This window comes from Etheostoma spectabile, chromosome 16 (assembly GCF_008692095.1).
Source record: "Etheostoma spectabile isolate EspeVRDwgs_2016 chromosome 16, UIUC_Espe_1.0, whole genome shotgun sequence".
NCBI classification, from domain to species: Eukaryota; Metazoa; Chordata; class Actinopteri; order Perciformes; family Percidae; genus Etheostoma; species Etheostoma spectabile.
Window position 1 is genome coordinate 6,036,407 of NC_045748.1, and position 7,315 is coordinate 6,043,721.

General features: G+C 39.8%; 1 pseudogene; it reads left to right on the top strand.

Annotated features, from left to right (window-relative positions):
* Positions 1 to 1,796: 1,796 nt before the first annotated feature.
* LOC116704705 (uncharacterized) overlaps positions 1,797 to 7,315 on the top strand; it is a 21,250-nt pseudogene continuing 15,731 nt past the window's right edge.

Genomic DNA, 7,315 nt, shown 5'->3' on the forward strand with positions numbered 1-7,315 from the left:
TTCATGTTTTACAATAAACAACACAATTTAAAAAATAAAAATCTGCTTATCTCTCTTATAATTTTATGTTAAGATTCAACATGTGCAGGTCAAATGTTTGTGAAGAAAGTATAAAAAAACCAACATGGTCTTTCACAACAGTGTTTTTTCATGTGAAAACCAGCTTTTCTGGCATCAAAGTTATGGTCATATCCAAAAATAGTTAATAGTTAATAGTTAAAATAGTACATACAATAGGGTTAGGGCTGTTAAGATAAGATATGATTACAATAATCAGTTGCATTACTACATTTTTTTAACCTAACCAATTTACCGCCTAGAGCTCCCTTTCTCCAATATTCTGATTTTGTTGTGAGAAAGTTACTTTGACAATAACATTTAAACGAAACTTCTTTTTACATTTGACAATTTTATACACCAGTTTCAAAAAATAACATCATATAAAATCTTTGCAGTGTCAGTGTTCATCAAGTCTACCTACTGTCTGTGCACCCTAATGATAGAACAAAACATATACAAAAATCAAAGCTGGTATTAGCTGCATTATACAATATATACGGGACCATTGTGAGTACTTTGAATTTGATATTTATTTTTTTATGATAATACCTATTTACATTTTCTTAAGTTTGAAACAAGGACTTTTTCAATTGGGGTATTACCAAAATGATTAATCCTGTTATTCATTATTGATATAAATAATATAAAAGTATGGCAGATTTACAAGAGACAGTCAAAAACGAATCCATAAATGTGCTATGCTGTACAATAATATATATATATATATAAATATAAGTATAATAATAATATCTATTTTGTGGCTCAACTCCAACCGTGACTAGACTGTACTGCAGATATTTTGAAATGTGTTTTACCTAATAAATGATGAATTCTCAAATATTACTGACATTTAGATGAACTAAATTACATCCACCAACAAAAATCTACAAAAATGCTATATGATATGCTGATATCAATGTGTATGTCAATGTAGTATCCTGCATCAATGGATGTCTGTCCTATACAGGAGTACAAAACACACTATCCATTTCCATTAGGTGTTCGACCAAATATATAAATTATAGGAAAACATGAAGTATATTCTATATGCCTTAAATGACATGCATCAAATTAGCTGATCTCATATGGATGTATTATTTAGTCCAGTTTGCTTAATTTTTCAAACTTTTAAATTCCGTACTTCTCATTTTCATCAACACAAAAGAATTCAGGACTTTTGTTCTGCACTCAGCACAAGTCCTATTTCTGCTGCTGCATAATGTGATGGATTTTAGAGGGATAAAGTCAGCCCAATTGTATGAGGATATTTGACACAATCTAAATCTTATATCCAGATATTATCTGGGTGTAAGGTGCATTGTAATGGAGGCCTAAGGTGTAAAGAGGACGCTATGTTTGTCAGTTTAGTTCTCATTCTCGTTCTCATTTAGTTATCATCTGAATTATTTATAATGTATACCGGTATTACTCTTTATTATGCTCTTCCTATGAATTTACTTTACCAGGCAGTTGCATAATCAAAGCCAATCTACAACCGTCCAGGCCCTTTCTGATTAGAGCGATCCATTAATAATTATAGTGTTAGCAGCACAGCTGCTGTTGTACAGTAGCAGCAGAAGCACCGTAGTTGTAATGACACAGAACAGACATCAATTTCAGGAAGCACTAAATTACGGACACCACTTTAATGCGTCATGAATAGACTTCTTGCGGTCATCAACCCAGAGAGCAGAGACAACAATGAGATAGAAGTAATTTGACACACAGGTAGGCTAATGTTCGAGTCACGTGGATTGAAATGATTAACCGGCGATGACAGCGGGATTTGACTCTGAACCGGAACCGAGTTTTTAGTAAAGTTTACAGAGTCACTTCCATTGGAGCCAAATAGTCGCTAGCGCTAATTCATTCATTTATTTTTTAGCGAAAGTGCGTCTCCAACGTAGGACCAGAATGCATAAACTACCAGGAAATGCGGGTGTGCCGGTGCTTGGAGACAAGTCGCTGGAGTTTTACCGGGACCCGGTGGGCTTCTGCCGGCAGAGGATCGAGAAACACCGGAGCAGAGTGTTTCAGTGCCGCATGCTCAACAGACCGACCGCCTTCATCTGCTCCGTGCAGGGGATGAGAGAGCTGCTCTGTGGTATTTTGTGTGCGTGTGTGTTTTCGTGTGTGTGTGCGCGTGCGTGTGCGTTGGTGTTACATTGGAACCACAGATTGGAACTGGATTACTGTCACACTTCCACTTCTTTCCTGCTAGCCTGCTTGGTTTTTAGCACACACACACACACACACACACACACACACACACACACACACACACACACACACCATAAACACACAACAAGCGGCCAGAATCCACTGCAACATGGACCATGGCGTATGAACAGAATGTATGTATGTTTGTAATAATGTCTACATTTTGTGTTTTCAGAGAAGTACACACTGGGGTTCCTGAAAGATACCAACGATTGATGCCCAACATATAGTTGTGACACCGTTGTCAACAGTAAGTAAAACACATGCACACACAACCCCCCCCCCCCCCCCCCCCCTTCCCCCAGAAATGGCACAAACCAGAGATTCTGAGGTAGCAGAAATGCATTTTACACAAGTCTTGTTCAAACTAGAGCTAGCTGGACTAAGTAACCAGTGTGTGTTAGGCCATGAAGCCACTGATGCTGCTGTAAAAAAAAAAGAAAACAAATAATAAAGACGGTATAAGGACTAAGACAAGAAAAAATGTTCTAAAGCAAACAGTACTTTCCAAGATGCAGCCACCGACAATTCCGAGATTTACAACTATTCAAATTTAAATTTAGCTCTGCACTTAATAAATATGAGTACCTTGTAATTGTGTGTTTTAGGTGAGGAGGCATGTCTTCTCCGCCTGTCTCTCACCAGCCTGTTCACAGGAAGCTGTTTGGAATCATCAAGTGATTATATCACCAAGTAGGGAAAGTTATGTTTTTTCTCTCATTGTGTATTTAGACATTATTTGTGTCCAGACTTTTGTACTGTGGATGCCCATGATGGCATCAAAAATGCTGAGGCTTTATTGTTGCAACAATGATGTCTCCATCCATTTCAAAGGTTTCTTAAACCAGAACGGACTTCCTGTCTGTTCCATGGAGTGACAAATCTCTAAAATAGTTATTTGTGCATATAAGTCAAATGGAAAACAAGTGAATGTTAGTTTTGCATTGGACAGAATGTAGCAGTACACTGCAAGGACATATTTAAAAAGACTCTGACTTACTGCATCTTATCTAAGAAGTTCTGTGCCCCGGTGTTTGTTGGTCAGTCTTGTTTGTTGTGTGTTTTGCTTGGTGTGTGGTTGTGTGTGTGTGTGTGTGTTGTGGTTGTGTGTGTGCGTTTCTTTTACTTCTTTTTTTCCCCTAGTGTATGTGAGCGCTGTCTGAAAGACCTCTCTCTCAGGTAACACAAGCCTCCAACACTCTAAGCGTTTACATTTACTCTTTTGGTCGGACGCATTCGTCCAAAATGACAGACAAAGCAGGATTACTAATGGATTTACAAGCTGAAATTAAGTACACAGCAGCCACACAAAACAGTGTGTATTTGCACACAAAAATTTGGCCCCTCAATTGGGCCTATAGACGCTGTTGTTTTTTGGTTTCTTATTTGGTTGTTTTGTAGAAAGTTTCAACTTCCTTAATGCTGTACAAACACTGATGTGTGTTGATATTATTTTATTTATTATGAGTTTGATGCAAGTCACTGCATATTTACATTACGGACTAGTTGTTTTGGGACAGCAAAAGGTATAGTGTGTGTGTGTTGTGTGTGTGGGTGTGGTGTTGTGTATGTATGTGCTGTGGGTGTGTGTGTGTGTGTGTGTGTGTGTGTGTGTGTGTGTGTGTGTGTAGTGGCCAGCCAAAGTGTGTGTACCCTGCCTTTAAGCGCCTGGGCACAGAGTTGGTTTTGGGCCTTTTTCTGAACATACGAGCGGAGGAGCAGCCTGACCTATTTCAGGAAATCATGCAGCTCTGCACCCAGCACTGGCATGGTAGGGGCATACAGATTTACTGTACACACACAACACTCACAACACACACACAGATCGCACAAAAAAAACCCACCACACATGCCCAGTTTTGCCCATCCAAGTATGGACCCATGAGTGCAGGGCTTCCTTTTACCTGCTCAAGCAACCCCTATGTCTTTTTCTTGCAGATGTATTTAGTAAGTCAGCTTTGTTGTTCTGCAATACAGTATTGCAACATTTTCCACTTCCCTTTTTATTTCAGTTAAATAAATATGGCTTTTTGGGTGGTTTTGCCCATCTTTGTATGTTTGCTGACATTTGTTTTTTTCTATAGGTCTGATCTCTGCTCCGGTCCAGCTGAAGGTTCCTCTGTGGTCGTCGGGTTTCTCCACTGCTCTGGACGCCAGAGACAAACTGATGGTCATCATTAAAGACAAACTGGAGAATGACACACAGGGGTAAGACTGTTTCTTTGTACCGCCTGTCTGTCTGTCTTTCTCTGTCTCACTTACACAAACTCAGGCAGGCAGGAAGGCAGACAGGCACACACACACACACACACACACACACACACACACACACACAGTAGTTTTTATTCTCAAAAACAGAGCTTTTCCCTCTTCTTTCTGCTTGCTGAAGATTTACCAGTACTTATGTTTCTATTAGGTTGTTCACAAGTTTTAAGTACATTTGGAAATTATCAGTAAGTTCTGTGAAATAAAATACTAATTTTGCCTGCCTGTAACCTGCTTGCATCACTCTCAGCCTAAAACCTTGGACTCCTGCCCTATTGCCTGTCTAGTTTACTGACTTCTGCCTGTTTTTTGGCAATGAGTAAAGACAAACTTTGATCTTCATCTCCTCGGCCCATTGTCGGGCTTGAGTTACTTACCTTTACTTAGTCACTACAAATACATGGAAACATACCTATGACGAATCTATTGGTCATGTCAGCTGTTTGTCAAACCTTTGAAATACAGCAACATTATCCCCTGAAAATTGTGATGGCTGTTGCTCTTTGCAGTGACATTCCTAAATGCATGTGACAACACGTGCCATAAATCAGAGGCTAGTAGAGGCTGTTGATCTCTGGTTATGGGCTGATTTCAATATAGTTACCATACTATTAATTGCTTATACATTGTTGACATGGTATCTTAGCCTCAATGTTACCATCTCCTCTCTGCCTTGCCGGCCTTTTTCCAGTTTTGTCGGCTCTCTTGGTTCTTTGCCGATGCCCGACTCCTCTTCTGCCTCCCAGCATCTGCTGCTGTTCATCTCAGCTCTGATCCCCAAAGCCCTGGCATCGCTGCTCACCTCCTTCACACTGGCACTCAGTGGAAACAAACAGGTGAACAAACCTGTGATGGAAATTGATAACAATGCAGCACTACATGTAAAGTAAAAGTTATTACCGGGATTTATTTTCCTGCTGAGCAGAACTGAAGCCTCTTTAATAAAAGTAACGTTTCCTTGACTAGTTCTTTCTGCTTTAAATAAAATGAACAAACAACAATCTTTCTCTGTGTCAATGAAAAGGCCCGTCTGCAAGCAATGGAAGACCCTGATTACCTGCGCACAGTACTGCTGGAGGTGCAGAGACTTTGGCCTCCTTTCATTGGTGGACGCAGAATAGCTGATCAGGTAGGACTGTTCACCAGGAGGGAATGGGAGTGAGTGTAGGGAGGGTATTTCTGAATGAGTATTCAGTATTACTTACCCTGTGTTAAAGATTTAGTGACACTTCTGGGACCTTCTCTTCTCTGAAGCCCGCACTTATGCATGCAAGAAATAGAGGCAACACGATCTACTAACCAGCAGATCTCAGCTTGAAGTGTGGGTCAGGGATTCAAGTTTTGGATGTGTGATGCTGAATTGTTTTCACAAATCAGGATTTGAAAAGTCTTCTTGAGTATGTCCAGCCTGTGGAAAGCCCTCAGCCGTTATGTAGACACCCAAATGAAATGGGACTCCCAACAGGTTTTTGCTTTACATTTTTGACACTTAATATACAGTTACTACATTATACAATATACAGTACTATTTTGTTTTTGTTTTTCTGTATGGAGTACAACTTAAAATAATGCAAAAAAAGCTGTTTTTTTTCTTTTTTTTTGCTGATTTTATGATTTATTTCATTTGGGTGTTTTATCAAGGCTGTCAAATGGACTTACTGTTTAGCCAGGGTAACTTAATCCCCTCCTGGGCAAACCCTGTGCTCATATACTCTGTTGTATGACATAGCTTCCATTTTTGTACACTTTGTGATTGTCATTGTTGAACCATCTTTTTATAGATGTATTTTTATGGAGTCCAGGAGTGTTTGCAGTTTTCCGTGTTGCACTCCTTTCCTCTAGATGGCGACACATTACTCCAGATGAAAGTCTCTTCCACTGTCACTGTCCTCCCTCTTGTGTGTATTGTTCACTACCAGAGTTATGAATGCTGGACAAAAAAACACAACCACCTTAGTATACATTATATTAGCCCTGCAATAAACACCAGTTTGGTCAATTTTCGGGGGGGTATTTTGGGCCTTTAATTGATCGGACAGCTGAAGACATGAAAGTTTGGTCAATTTTATAATGTTTAGTTGTTTGATGGTCAGTTTGAGGCCTGTGACAAGCTCTTTATTTCTTAGACTTTTCCTCTTGCAGCATTAAATAATGTTGCAGTGTTGTAGGTGAGACACAAACTACAGTAAAACAAAAACCGCTATATAAGCGGGACCCATTCCATTTTTTACTACTAACATTGCGTGTCTGCTTAAACAGAGGTCCGACAATCAGTGATTGAGCAGCATGTATGAAGGGTTATAATATTCTAGTCTATAATATGTGTGCTATACACATACGTATCTTGTCTCCCGAAGGCCTACTGTATATGTTCTTTTTTAAGATTATGTTTTGGGCATTTTAGGCCTTTATTTGTATAGGTCAGCTAAAGACATGAAGGGGGAGAGAAAGGAGGAACGACATGCAGTACAGGGGAGTCGGAGTCAAACCTGGGGCCATGCGTCAAGGAGTAAAACCTCCATATATGGGTGCACCCTCTACCAGTTGATCCACCCTACAACATTAATTTTCATTCATTAAAATTATTGCTTTTTGGTTTGACATCAGCACTGTCAGCCAAGAGAATCCCAAAAGTCCTTTCTCGTGATTGGCCGGCTGCTCACTCCTCCCCCCCGCGCAGGCTGTGTTTGATCATTATGACCTCATCAAACGACTTACACAACAGCCCAATCAGAGGCATTGATCCATCTCTGCAATTGATTGACTCCGC